Source organism: Taudactylus pleione, unplaced genomic scaffold (genome assembly GCF_031769625.1).
Source record: "Taudactylus pleione unplaced genomic scaffold, aTauple2 ptg000109l, whole genome shotgun sequence".
Taxonomy (NCBI): domain Eukaryota; kingdom Metazoa; phylum Chordata; class Amphibia; order Anura; family Myobatrachidae; genus Taudactylus; species Taudactylus pleione.
Window position 1 is genome coordinate 7,383,542 of NW_028284511.1, and position 12,608 is coordinate 7,396,149.

Genomic DNA, 12,608 nt, shown 5'->3' on the forward strand with positions numbered 1-12,608 from the left:
ATCCCCTTCATGCTGCCACACTTTTAAACATTCAAAATATTTAACCTTTTTCTCTCGGGAGCGCATCAAACTGATGTGATCCCGGACATTATTTAATACATCCTTATCAAAACTACCAATTCTGGGAAATGGTCTAACACTCTTCCTCGTCATATTAAACCATAAATCACAATACCTTATTGTATAAGTACCGTACTTAGTATGCATGATATGACGGGCCGATCCGATCGGTGCCTCCATTAGCAGAACATCATTGTCTAACATCTCTACTGTTTGCGCGGCTCCCATTCTGAGACAACTCCTACGCTTTTCAATAAAGATTTAAACTGGTGAAAGACAATCAAGATACTTTCACTTACCTGTGGACGATTTAAGTCGGCGGCGCCCACACACCTGGATAAGATTTAGTAAGGCAACTTCCACACCTGGATAAGATTTGAAAAAGGCAACTTCCACACCCGGATAAGATTTATTAAGGCAACTTCCACACCTATGAGAGTTTATATGTTGGCTACTCTCACGCACCTCTCTACAACAAAGACAACATGTACACCTGCTACTGTGTATAGAACGGTAAAGCTACTTACCAAGCGGCTAGACTAACCCTTGCACCTAGCCCTTAAAGGTCATACGGTACCCTTAACTTTGTCCAACAAATATTCACTGTTACACACTTTTTTCCTGCGCAAAAAAATAAACGTTAACCCAGATATTGGTAATAAAAAAAAATGTAAACCTCAATGGCTTTGTTCAAACACGTGGCAGCACAACCGGAAGTACGTATACACTATTGTGCAACCAGCCACATTAAAAAAATAATGTGACTACCACACAACCGTATGACTTTTTAACTGCGTATGCAAAAGTGCGTCTTTTCTGTGCGCAAAACTGCGACTCAGCCGCATACTCAATACTACGGCACCCCTTTAAACGCTAGGTTCTATCAACAAAGGAAAACAAACTTTTTCCCTTCTTGTCCCTGGATTCTAGTCAGCTTCCTTTGCTCACACGAAAATGGGTAGCGATTTTTCAGCACAAAGCGGTTGCAGGAAAACCCTGCATGTGGCCACTCCACCCTTTGCTGAGACATCGAGAGCCGTATGAGTAGGTAAGTGACTTCACTCGATGAGCCCCCATCTGACGATATTAAAATGAACCTCTATATACCCCTGCCTATACCTTCTAAAATCCTTCCTATAAACCTCTAAGGATGACGCTAATTTGCGTACGCAGTCATACAATAAATAGAGACTCCAGACTCAGAACATGTGGTTCCGAAGCACAAAGTATTATTCAAGTAAAAGTACAGTCAGTTACATGCTATGATCTGTGTACAATTTAGCGCAAAGGAATTATACAGACCCCAAGTACAGTATTACATACGCATGCGCTCTGGACCAGATCCCGGCATTCAGAAAGAAAACCTCCGTCTATCAGCATTCAGCAAGAAGACTAAAGACCCAGTGTTGGAGCACACATATTTATACCCCCTCAGAATAGACAGGACAATAGAGAAGTTTGCTGCTGATGTCATTGGTTCCCAGGGGAGAAACATCTGTTACAAAGCATTTAACAGGCTGGTTCAAATAGACTCTCCCTGCCTCTAACAGCTGGGTGTCTTTCCCTTCCCGCCCCCTGTAACATCCTAACAGTTGTTCATGAAATATACATTTTGTTGCTTGTAGCCTCTGCGATCCATAACTCAAGAATGCATGATGCGACCTCCCCACCGATAACACCGGAATACTGTAAAAAGAGTACACATCAGTACAAAACCAATCACGACTTGTTTAGCATGTATAAAACCTTAGTTATCAAATATCTTTATTTCACAGCGTTTATATTAACTGAATAAACTTAAATCTTATATCTTAAAGCTAATGGAACCTTGTAAGTGAATATGTCATGTGTGAGTGTACGGGGTTTGATATGAAGATGCTAGTTAACTGGGGACAGATGCGTGCGCATTTAGCTACTAAACAGTATTTTCATTCGGGGTCTTAAGCATAATGTGTGTATGTGAAATGGTGAAAGATGCAATCGCATGATGCTAATAATTGTGCATTCGCTACTGGGCGTCATGTTAGCAGCTCAATTGTGCGTAATGTGCAGTGTTTATGCATGAGATTCCATCTATGATGGACTTAACATATATATATATATATATATATATATACACACACACACACACATACATACACACACACATCATTCCTCACTCACAGTTTCAGACTGCAATGCAAATGTGACCTCCAGCTGTGAACCCAAACCATCCTGTCTGGGTATGAAACTAAAACCTGTTTGGATTCAGACAAATCCAATTGTGTAGATCAATGCCTGGATTATATTACAATTGCCAACAGGGATTCCCAATTTGTATGTAAAACCCTCACAGTTTCTAGTGCATTGTCTATTCTATTTAGATTATCAAAAACATTGCCATCTGTTCTTAGCTCGTGAGTTGTAACTTAAAGTGACGCTGGTCGCAAAATGACGTCTTACAGATTCTTGTTTCTAAAATGGAGTCTAGCTGCCATTCGCAAGATGGCGTCGCGCACGCTTCAATTTTAAACTGATCTTGCCTCAGCCAATTATCCAGCTTTGACACAGAGCAATGCTCATATTATTGAGAGTCAGTGCAGGGACTGACCAGAAGGGGAGACTGTGACGTGGTTGGTCAGCTTGACAAATGATTGCAATATTTTGGAACTAACATTCCCTGAATTTAAATGAATTACAGTTTAGAATATACTGTAAGTAGGCGAGTTTGTATTATTTATTGTATGTAAATAGTGTAATCATATATCAAGGACCTAAAAAGAGGACTCCTGGACACCAGTACGCACTTTAATAAATATACCCCTGAGTTTCAGCTTTTAGACTTCGCTTAAGGTGCAGGGATACTTTTGCTCGCGTGCTAGCCAGGGCAGTGGAAAGTGTCAGAGAGCGGTGCACTGCCAACACTTGCGCTATACAATGATGGAGCTTACACTGCTATCTGAACTATATAAGTGTAAAATAAGAAGTGAGATTTTTGCTCTCTTTAAATTACAGCTTTTAAAAGTGCGGACAGCTGTGTTGATTTTGCAATTGTATGTTAATTCAGTATATATGAGGTAGTTTTAAATTTCCAGCTGTGGTCAATTAGCATATACACATTTACCTATTCACCTTGGACTTAGTAGTGCAAAAATAATTTATATTTCATTTTTTGCGTGTCTGCAGTTTCCGTAAGACATAACCACTGTAATCAGTGATGTGGTATAAGGGAACTCCTGTGGGATTTATGGTTGTATCGTTGTTTGTTTTTACCACAGTGCTTTTTCCTAATCATACTATAATAAAATGTATGTTTTAAAAATGTATTAAACATATTTCAATTTATTTTTGGAATGATAGTGTTACTTTGGCTGATCAGATTGTGTGCCTATCCTATAGAAACCCTGTTATATCCTGCCGTTATCTTTGCTACGTGACAAAATAATTATCAACTTTGCTAAACAATAATTCCATCTTTACACCTCACACAGTTACAGAAAGTAATTTGTGCTATTTTGGTGTGAAGTCAACAGATGATGAGTCCGAAGGGTTATGTCTGCATATTATGTGGGTCATTGTGAGAGGGGATTCTGGCTTTCACAGATGAAGTTACTGTTAGATACTCTACTAAGTAACAAACGATAACGATCATATCATTATGGTTCATATTGTGTATTTTTTGGTACCTTCCAACCCACAAACGACCAGCGATGCGCTGTCACGTATGGATGATAACGATATCAACCATCGCCCGTGGATGCAGGCCAACCTGGTCGATATCGACCAGATTATATAGGGACCCACGATTGTTGATCGCAGGTCGTTGGTGGTGTGCTGGATGATCGATATCAATCATCCAGAACTCCAGGAAGGTGCAGGGAGATCGTTCAGCATTATCGTTGACAATCGTCCCGTCTGTATGCACCATAAGTGATAGTGTGATTGTGTTAATTAAGTAATAAAAAATGTTCAAGTCTCCTGCGCTCCTGGACTGCAACCTAGTTCATGCCCTGGAGCACCACACCTTCAAACACATAGAAAAAGAAATATGGGCGATTCCACTGGCGCTGTCCTTTTGAAGGGATCACATCTAGATGTGGCCCTTAACTTGTAGTAGACCCATAGAGAAAACAAATGGTTAATCGTAACCAAGTCTATATTTCATCACATAGGTGAAGGTAATATTCTCCGCTCACCTAGTCCCAATTATATACGTTCCCTGAAATGTATCTTCATAAATCCACCCTCACGATTCAGGTAAACTTCTGTCGCTAAAGACAACAATTGAAACCAGGCTCACCTTGATATAAATATAGACGTTCCTATAAAGGTTTCTTTAGGCTTCAGTATGGAGAAAATGCACCATGCAAAAACGATCTCCTTTGTATATATTTATTCCAAAAAAAAGTCTCATAAACAGACATAAAAATACCAGCACAGTTTAAAAAGAAGAGGGAAACACTTCCAGCATATAGGAGTAATCCCACCATCACATATGCTTATCTCACCCAGACTGAGTATAAACGAATGATTGGTCCAAAAAAAGTATAGAAAATTGGATTGAGATCCCCAATTCCCCAAATCGGGTCCGGCACAGCTCCCCAACCGCAGCAGCCCAGCACGAGCTGCTGTTTGCTGGGCTGCACTGGGAGACTGTTTGAGGCTGCTAAAACAGCAGCCCGAGCAGTCTCCTATGCCAAAATAGGGGAGCGATTACGCTGATCGCATCCTCCACTGGCTGTGCGCCCGGCTGAGGGGCACACAGCGTCCCCCTCCCCAGCGTTGCAAATGGCTTTTTTATCTCATAGGGGGCGTGGCCACACCTTCCGCTTTTATGCCATGGCCCCTACCCGCCCCCTGTCCGGCCTGATCCGCTACAACATGCAGATGATGGTCAGTGTGTATGAACGACCATCATCTGCAGATATATTGCTATATATTGCTTTAGAATCCAACCTCAAACTTTCAAGTTTATTTATACAGTTGCTGGAGGCAATAAGTACATACAAATAACACACATCCTGATACACTGGATAACAAAAGAAGCTGCTAAAAAGTGCTACCCATAAGTAAATTTTACATTCTATCACCAGTCAACAAAGTTCTTTTTGAGACTCTTAATGAACAAAAATTTATTGTGATTCAGCAGTTGTTTTCCTCACAGGAAAATTATATCTGGAAGTTGAATATGGTCAAGAATCCACTGGACTATGGAAAGATGGAGCAGGTAGACCAGTGCCTCCAGAGCATATAGGCCCTCATTCAGAACCGGTCGCAAGCGCTGAGCACTCGCAACCGCTCACTACAAAAGGGGCGGCTGTCGATGTTGATCGACAGCTCGCCCCATTTTGTAGGCGGGGCGGGGGGTGGCTACACAAACTGAGGCATTCCTCATGGAACGCCTGCCGTTTTGTGGGCGGCCACACTGACATCAGCAGTGATGTCAGTGGGGAGCTTCCTGCTCGATCAGAGCAGGAAGCTCCCTGGGGCTTGCGGTTGCCGAGACCCAACCTTAGGGTCTCGTCGCAAGCCCAGATGGTCTTGACCATCGCGACCATCAACCTGGTCAGTCACTAAAGCTGTGGGTGGTAACCCACAGCTTAGCTAGCGACCAAGAGGCCACACTAAAACATACAAGCGACCACCCTCATTCAGAACGAGCGCTCGCTTCTTGTGAGCGCCTCTGAATGAGGGCCATAGTCCAGGCTTTGTAGAAGCAGACCATGGACTCACTCACCTGGGAAAGGATGGTATATGTAAACTGGTAGCAGCATATTGGCACATACCTGGCTTTTATTCTCAGACAAATAAAGCTGCATCATGCCTTATCTGTCTGAGTAAGAACCCAGGGGGAAAAAATACCAACAGAGCCACCCCACACTCCTCCTACAGAGGGCTTGTTCCAGGTAATACAGTACATATTGATTTTATCCAGTAACCTAAAATATAAGAACCTGCATCATGTATTGGTGGGTGTAGATTTGTCCAGCTGTAACATATACAGCCAAGGTTATCTGCAGGAATGGTGTCTTGAGAATCATATGAAGGGATGGAGTCACACACTTCTCCAGTAATGTTTTCCAAATAACATGTAAGCTCATGGGCATACAAATTAGAAAGTATACTTCATATAGGCCTCAAGCAAGTAGTAAGGTGAAGAACATTTCATAGTATAATTAATAATAAATTTAGTAGAATAATAGCAGAGACCGGTTTATCATGGCCCAAGGCTTTATCTCTGGTATTGCATATTATCAGGAGATTGAAGAACCACTCCCAGGCCTCCTCCTAATCTATCATCTTTTGGAAAACAATCAAATTAGATGATAAACCCACAGGATGATTTGCATTGTAATGAATTAACTGTTAAATGAAGTCAGTCAGGAATTTCTTGTCACACGCCAGCCTGGAGACCCCAGAATCAGACCCCGTCGCTTACCTGTGCGGGCGCTGACCCGCGCTGTCTTCCGGCTCCCGCGCTGTACACTCCTTCCTCTTCTCAGAAGGCAGTCTCCGCTGTTGTCCTCTGGAGGGTCCCGCTGCTGTGCTGCTCCCATGTCGGCTCCTGCTGACCGCTGGTCCCCGCTGACTACCTCCAGGAAACGCTGTCTTCCGGTCCATGGGCGCGGCCATCTTGGATTGCCCATGTGACCCCACTACCACCAATGAGGAGCCTTCTCCTTCTCTCTCAGCCTGTCAGCTCCCAGTGTCCACTATAAAAGGATCCCCAATGCTCACACAAGTTGCCAGTGCAACTAGTTTCTTAGTTTAGCTAAGCAAGCCTTCCCACTGCACTCCAGCCGCTCCACGTAGCCGCTCAGCTACCAACGTCTACCCACGGCTATCCAGCCGCTCCACGTAGCCACTCAGCTACCAACATCTACCCACGGCTAACCAGCCGCTCCACGTAGCCGCTCAGCTACCAACGTCTACCCACGGCTAACCAGCCGCTCCACGTAGCCGCTCAGCTACCAACGTCTACCCACGGCTAACCAGCCGCTCCACGTAGCCGCTCAGCTACCAACGTCTACCCACGGCTATCCAGCCGCTCCACGTAGCCACTCAGCTACCAACATCTACCCACGGCTATCCAGCCGCTCCACGCAGCCACTCAGCTACCAATGTCTACCCACGGCTAACCAGCCGCTCCACGTAGCTGCTCAGCTACCAACGTCTACCCACGGCTAACCAGCCGCTCCACGTAGCCACTCAGCTACCAACGTCTACCCACGGCTATCCAGCCGCTCCACTCAGCTACCAATGTCTACCCACGGCTATCCAGCCGCTCCACGTAGCCACTCAGCTACCAACGTCTACCCACGGCTATCCAGCCGCTCCACGTAGCCACTCAGCTACCAACGTCTACCCACGGCTATCCAGCCGCTCCACGTAGCCACTCAGCTACCAACGTCTACCCTCGGCTATCCAGCCGCTCCACGTAGCTTCCTAGCTACCTCGTTACTGCCGCATTCCTCAAACTCCTGTCAGTTCGCTGCACCCTCTCATGCGGAGAAACTTCATTAAGCCAAGTCTCCTCCAGCGAGCGTCTGCGCCAAGTAATACAGATCCAAGGCCCAGTCCGGGAACACAGCTCCTAAATTCCACGCTTGTGACAGTTTGCACTGGCCAGATGGACTCGGCATGTGGTCAAGGATCTGGGATAGAAGCCTCGCAGGATGTACTATCCCGTCTGGAAAGACAGGAGACCTCTCAGGCTCAGCTGATCCAATTTATCCAAGATATGTCGTCACGCCTGGACAACATTCAGTCCTTACTGGCTCATCCCGCTCCCGCTGGCTCCCAAGCCACCTCTCCTCCTGTGGTGTCACCTGCTCCTCCGGTTCTACCTCCTGCTCGTCTTCAGCTCTCCCCTCCGAGCAAGTTCGATGGCAACCCCAAATTATGCAGGGGTTTTTTAAACCAATGCGAAATCCAATTCGAGCTACAATCCGCCAACTTTCCGACGGCCAGAACCATCATCTCTCTACTCTCTGGCCAAGCACTCGATTGGGTCTCGCCCCTTTGGGAGAAGTCGGATCCCCTGCTCTCCAACTACCCCGAATTTGTTGCTACATTTCGCAAAATCTTTGATGAACCCGGAAGAACCACTTCCGCATCAGCTGATATTCTACGCCTCCGTCAGGGAAGCAGGACCGTCGGCCAATACGTAGTCCAGTTCCAGACTCTGGCTTCAGAACTCAATTGGAACGAGGATGCCCTCATCGCTGCCTTCTGGAGTGGCCTTTCTGAAAGGCTCAAAGACGACCTAGCTTCCCGTGACCTTCCAACCAGTTTGGATGGGTTAATCTCTCTCTGCAACAAGGTGGATCTCCGTCACAGGGAGCGTGCCTTGGAAAGAGGCAGATTTGATCGTGGAAGGCCACGTCCAGTTTCCCGCTTACCCTCTCCTCCTCTGGGCGAAGAACCCATGCAGGTCAACCGCTCTCATTTATCGGCTGAGGAGCGGCAGAAAAGGCAGAGGCAGAACCTCTGTATGTACTGCGGATCTCCTCAACATTTAGTTAAAACTTGTCCCATTCGTCCGGGAAACGCCTCCTCCTAACTTATGAAAGAGAGGTTAAGTTAGGAGTTGCCATTGAATCACAAAGGAAGTCTGATTCCACCATCCAGGCTCATTTAAAGTGTCCCCGAGGTTCCAAAGCTGTATTAGCTCTCCTGGATTCCGGAGCGGTAGAGAACTTTGTCACTACTGAATTTGTACAGAAGCATGAAATCCCCATGGAAGCGTTGCCTCGAGTCATCACTTTAACCGCCATCGATGGTAGTCGCATTTCTAGTGGAACCATCACCCATCGTACAACACCACTTAAACTTACCATTCGGGTGCTCCATTCCGAAACACTATCCTTCCTAGTGATTCCCAAAGCCTCTCATTCTTTAGTCCTCGGATTACCCTGGCTACAGAGACATTCACCTCAAATCGATTGGACCACCATGCAAATAATCTCCTGGGGTTCCAATTGCTTCAAAGGTTGCCTTCAGCGGGTAATACCTATCAGATCTTCCGTTGTACGGGATTCCACAGACCTGCCCAAAGCCTACGATGGGTTTCAGGACGTCTTTAGAAAACAGAGCGCAGACCTGTTACCTCCCCATCGTGATTGGGACTGTCCCATAGATCTGATTCCCGGGAAGAATCCTCCTAGAGGCCGAACCTATCCTCTATCTCTCCCTGAGACTCAGGCCATGTCGGAGTACATTACGAAAAACTTAAATAAAGGCTTCATTCGACCTTCCACGTCTCCAGCAGGGGCTGGATTTTTCTTTGTAAAAAAGAAAGATGGTGGCTTGCGCCCGTGTATTGACTACCGGGGTCTTAATGAAATAACTATTAAGAATCGCTACCCTCTTCCTCTCATTACAGAGTTATTTGATAGAGTCAAGGGAGCCACAGTTTTTTCCAAACTCGACCTAAGAGGAGCCTATAATTTAATTCGTATCCGTCCAGGCGATGAATGGAAAACGGCCTTCAACACCAGGGATGGGCACTACGAGTATCTCGTTATGCCCTTCGGCCTCTGTAATGCTCCGGCCGTCTTCCAGTTTTTCGTCAATGAAATCTTCCGGGACCTCTTGTACAAGTGTGTGGTCGTTTACTTAGACGACATTTTGATTTTTTCTCAAGACCTCCAAACTCATCGAGACCAGGTCAAACAAGTCCTTCTGAGGTTGTGGTCCAATCAACTGTTTTGCAAATTAGAGAAGTGTCTGTTTGAGGTCTCAAGTGTACCATTCCTGGGATACATTGGGCCTGATTCAGAGCCGTTCGCTATTTGCGGTCGTTCGTTCAAAAACAAGGGGTGGCTATTCAAATGAACCGTTCGCAAATTGCAGTCTGTTCACACCTCTAAGTCTGAACGAGCGAGCAAAACATACGCTCGTTTATTTGTTAAAAACGCCCCCTGGCCGCTCGCACCATACGTCATGTCCGCTATTTATTAGATTAATCGAGTACATCGTTCAGCGTATGAGCTGCTCGCTATTCTTGTGGTTGGTTTTTGCTACCGCAATCATGCGAGCAGTTCTGGCTATAAAATAACCCAGTGACATGGTCAATGACGCTGCTGTATTAATTATGCACACCCATAAAACGCCCGTTTTGACCTTTAAGCACGCCTGCGTTCGGATCTCCACTCCCCATTTTCAAGCACCTTCCCCTGTTACCACCCACATACGCCTCATTCTGTCACTCAAAATATCAGGCATTCGCTATATTGCGAGCACATGAATTTCGGCCGCACTGACTGGTTCGCGCATGCGTATAACGATCCGTACGCATGCACAGATGTGCGAACATCGCTCGGAACGAGCGTACTGCCGCTAGCGAGTGGCTCTGAATGAGGGCCTATCTCCAGAACAGGCCTTCAAATGGATTCGTCAAAACTACAAGCCATTCTTGATTGGTCTCTTCCTTCTTCCTTAAAATCCATACAAAGATTCCTAGGATTTGCCAATTACTATCGCAAGTTTGTAAAAGGTTTCTCGACTCTGGTAGCTCCGATTACAGCCCTCATCCGCAAGGGAGCAGATCCAACTATATGGCCCGTCGAAGCTACCTCTGCATTTCAACTTCTTAAGCAAGCCTTCATCTCCGCTCCCATCTTAAAGCAACCAGACTCCACCCGGCCCTTTATCCTGGAGGTGGACGCATCCTCTGAAGGTGTCGTTGCAGTGCTCTCCCAGCGATTTAAAGATGAAAAACTTCATCCCTGTGGTTTCTTTTCCCGGAAGTTTTTGCCTGCAGAGAAGAACTACACCATTGGAGATCAAGAGTTACTCGCCATGAAACTAGCCCTCGAAGAATGGCGATATCTTCTAGAAGGAGATCATTACCCCATTACCATTTTTACTGACCATAAGAACCTCCTTTATCTTAAATCTGCAAATTGCTTGAACCCTCGTCAAGCCCGGTGGGCAATGTTTTTCTCCAGATTTAACTTCAAAGTCTCCTATCGCCCCGGTTCACAAAACCTCAAAGCTGACGCACTCTCCCGTTCCATGACGAGCAACCCTGATCTACCCATGGAACAGCCCCAACCAATCTTGAATTCAGCTTTCTTCGCCTCTACCCAATTATCTTCTATACCCCCGGTTGGGAAGACTTTCGTCGCTCCGGAACTCCGCAAGAGGTTACTGCATTGGGCTCATGCTTCCCGGTTCTCTGGTCACCTGGGTATGGATAAAACCCTAGAATTTATCCAGCGGTCCTATTGGTGGTCTTCAATGAAAAAGGACGTCAGGTCTTATGTGTCTTCATGCATCAAATGTGCCCAACACAAGATACCTCGGCGGGTTCCACACGGTCAACTCCAACCTCTTGCAATTCCATCTAAGCCATGGACTCACCTATCTATGGATTTCATCTCTGATCTTCCTCCATCTCGGGGCCACAACACAATTTGGGTTATCGTGGATCGTTTTTCTAAAATGGCTCATTTCGTACCACTTACTGGGCTTCCGTCTGCACCTCTACTCGCCCAGAGCTTTATAAAAGAGATCTTCAAGCTCCACGGCCTTCTTCAAGAGATCATCTCCGACAGGGGAGTACAGTTCGTAGCGAAGTTCTGGAGGTCACTCTGCTCAGCCCTTCAGGTAAAACTCAAATTTTCTACCGCTTATCATCCCCAGACCAACGGTCAGACCGAAAGGGTCAATCAAGACCTGGAACAGTTCCTGCGCACTTTTGTCTCCTCCTCCCAAGATGACTGGATTGAACTTCTTCCTTGGGCCGAATTTGCCCACAATAATCATTATCACACGTCCACCAGCTCAACTCCTTTTTTTACAGTTTTTGGTCAACATCCTCGAGTGCCAGATTTCCCTCTTCTTCCCACATTAGATGTGCCTGCGGCCAAAATGTCCCTTCAACGGTTCTCCAACATCTGGGAAAAGGTTCGTTCCTCTCTGACTAAAACGTCAGCCCGGTACAAGAGATTTGCTGACCGCCAAAGACGAGCGGTTCCAAATTTCCGACCTGGGGATATGGTCTGGCTCTCTACCCGAAACCTAAGACTCCGAGTACCCTCGATGAAATTTGCTCCGCGATTCATTGGTCCATTCCCAATCATCAAAGTCTTGAATCCTGTGGCTTACAAGTTAAAGCTTCCTCCATTTCTTCGCATTCCAAGTTCTTTCCATATTTCTCTTTTAAAACCACTAGTCTTAAACCGATTTCAGAAGGTCCTGCCTAAAGCTTCTAGTGTTCAAACACAGCAGGGAGAGGAGTTCGAAGTTGACAGAATCTTAGATTCCCGTTGTCAATACAACCGTCTTCAATACCTCATCGACTGGAAGAATTATGGTCCGGAGGAACGAATCTGGATAAATGCCTCCGATGTCCATGCACCCCGTCTGGTCAAAGCGTTCCATGTGAAATTTCCTCATAAACCAAGGAAGTGTCCGGTGGCCACTCTTGAAGAAGGGGGTACTGTCACACGCCGGCCTGGAGACCCCAGAATCAGACCCCGTCGCTTACCTGTGCGGGCGCTGACCCGCGCTGTCTTCCGGCTCCCGCGCTGTACGCTCCTTCCTCTTCTCCCAAGGCAGTC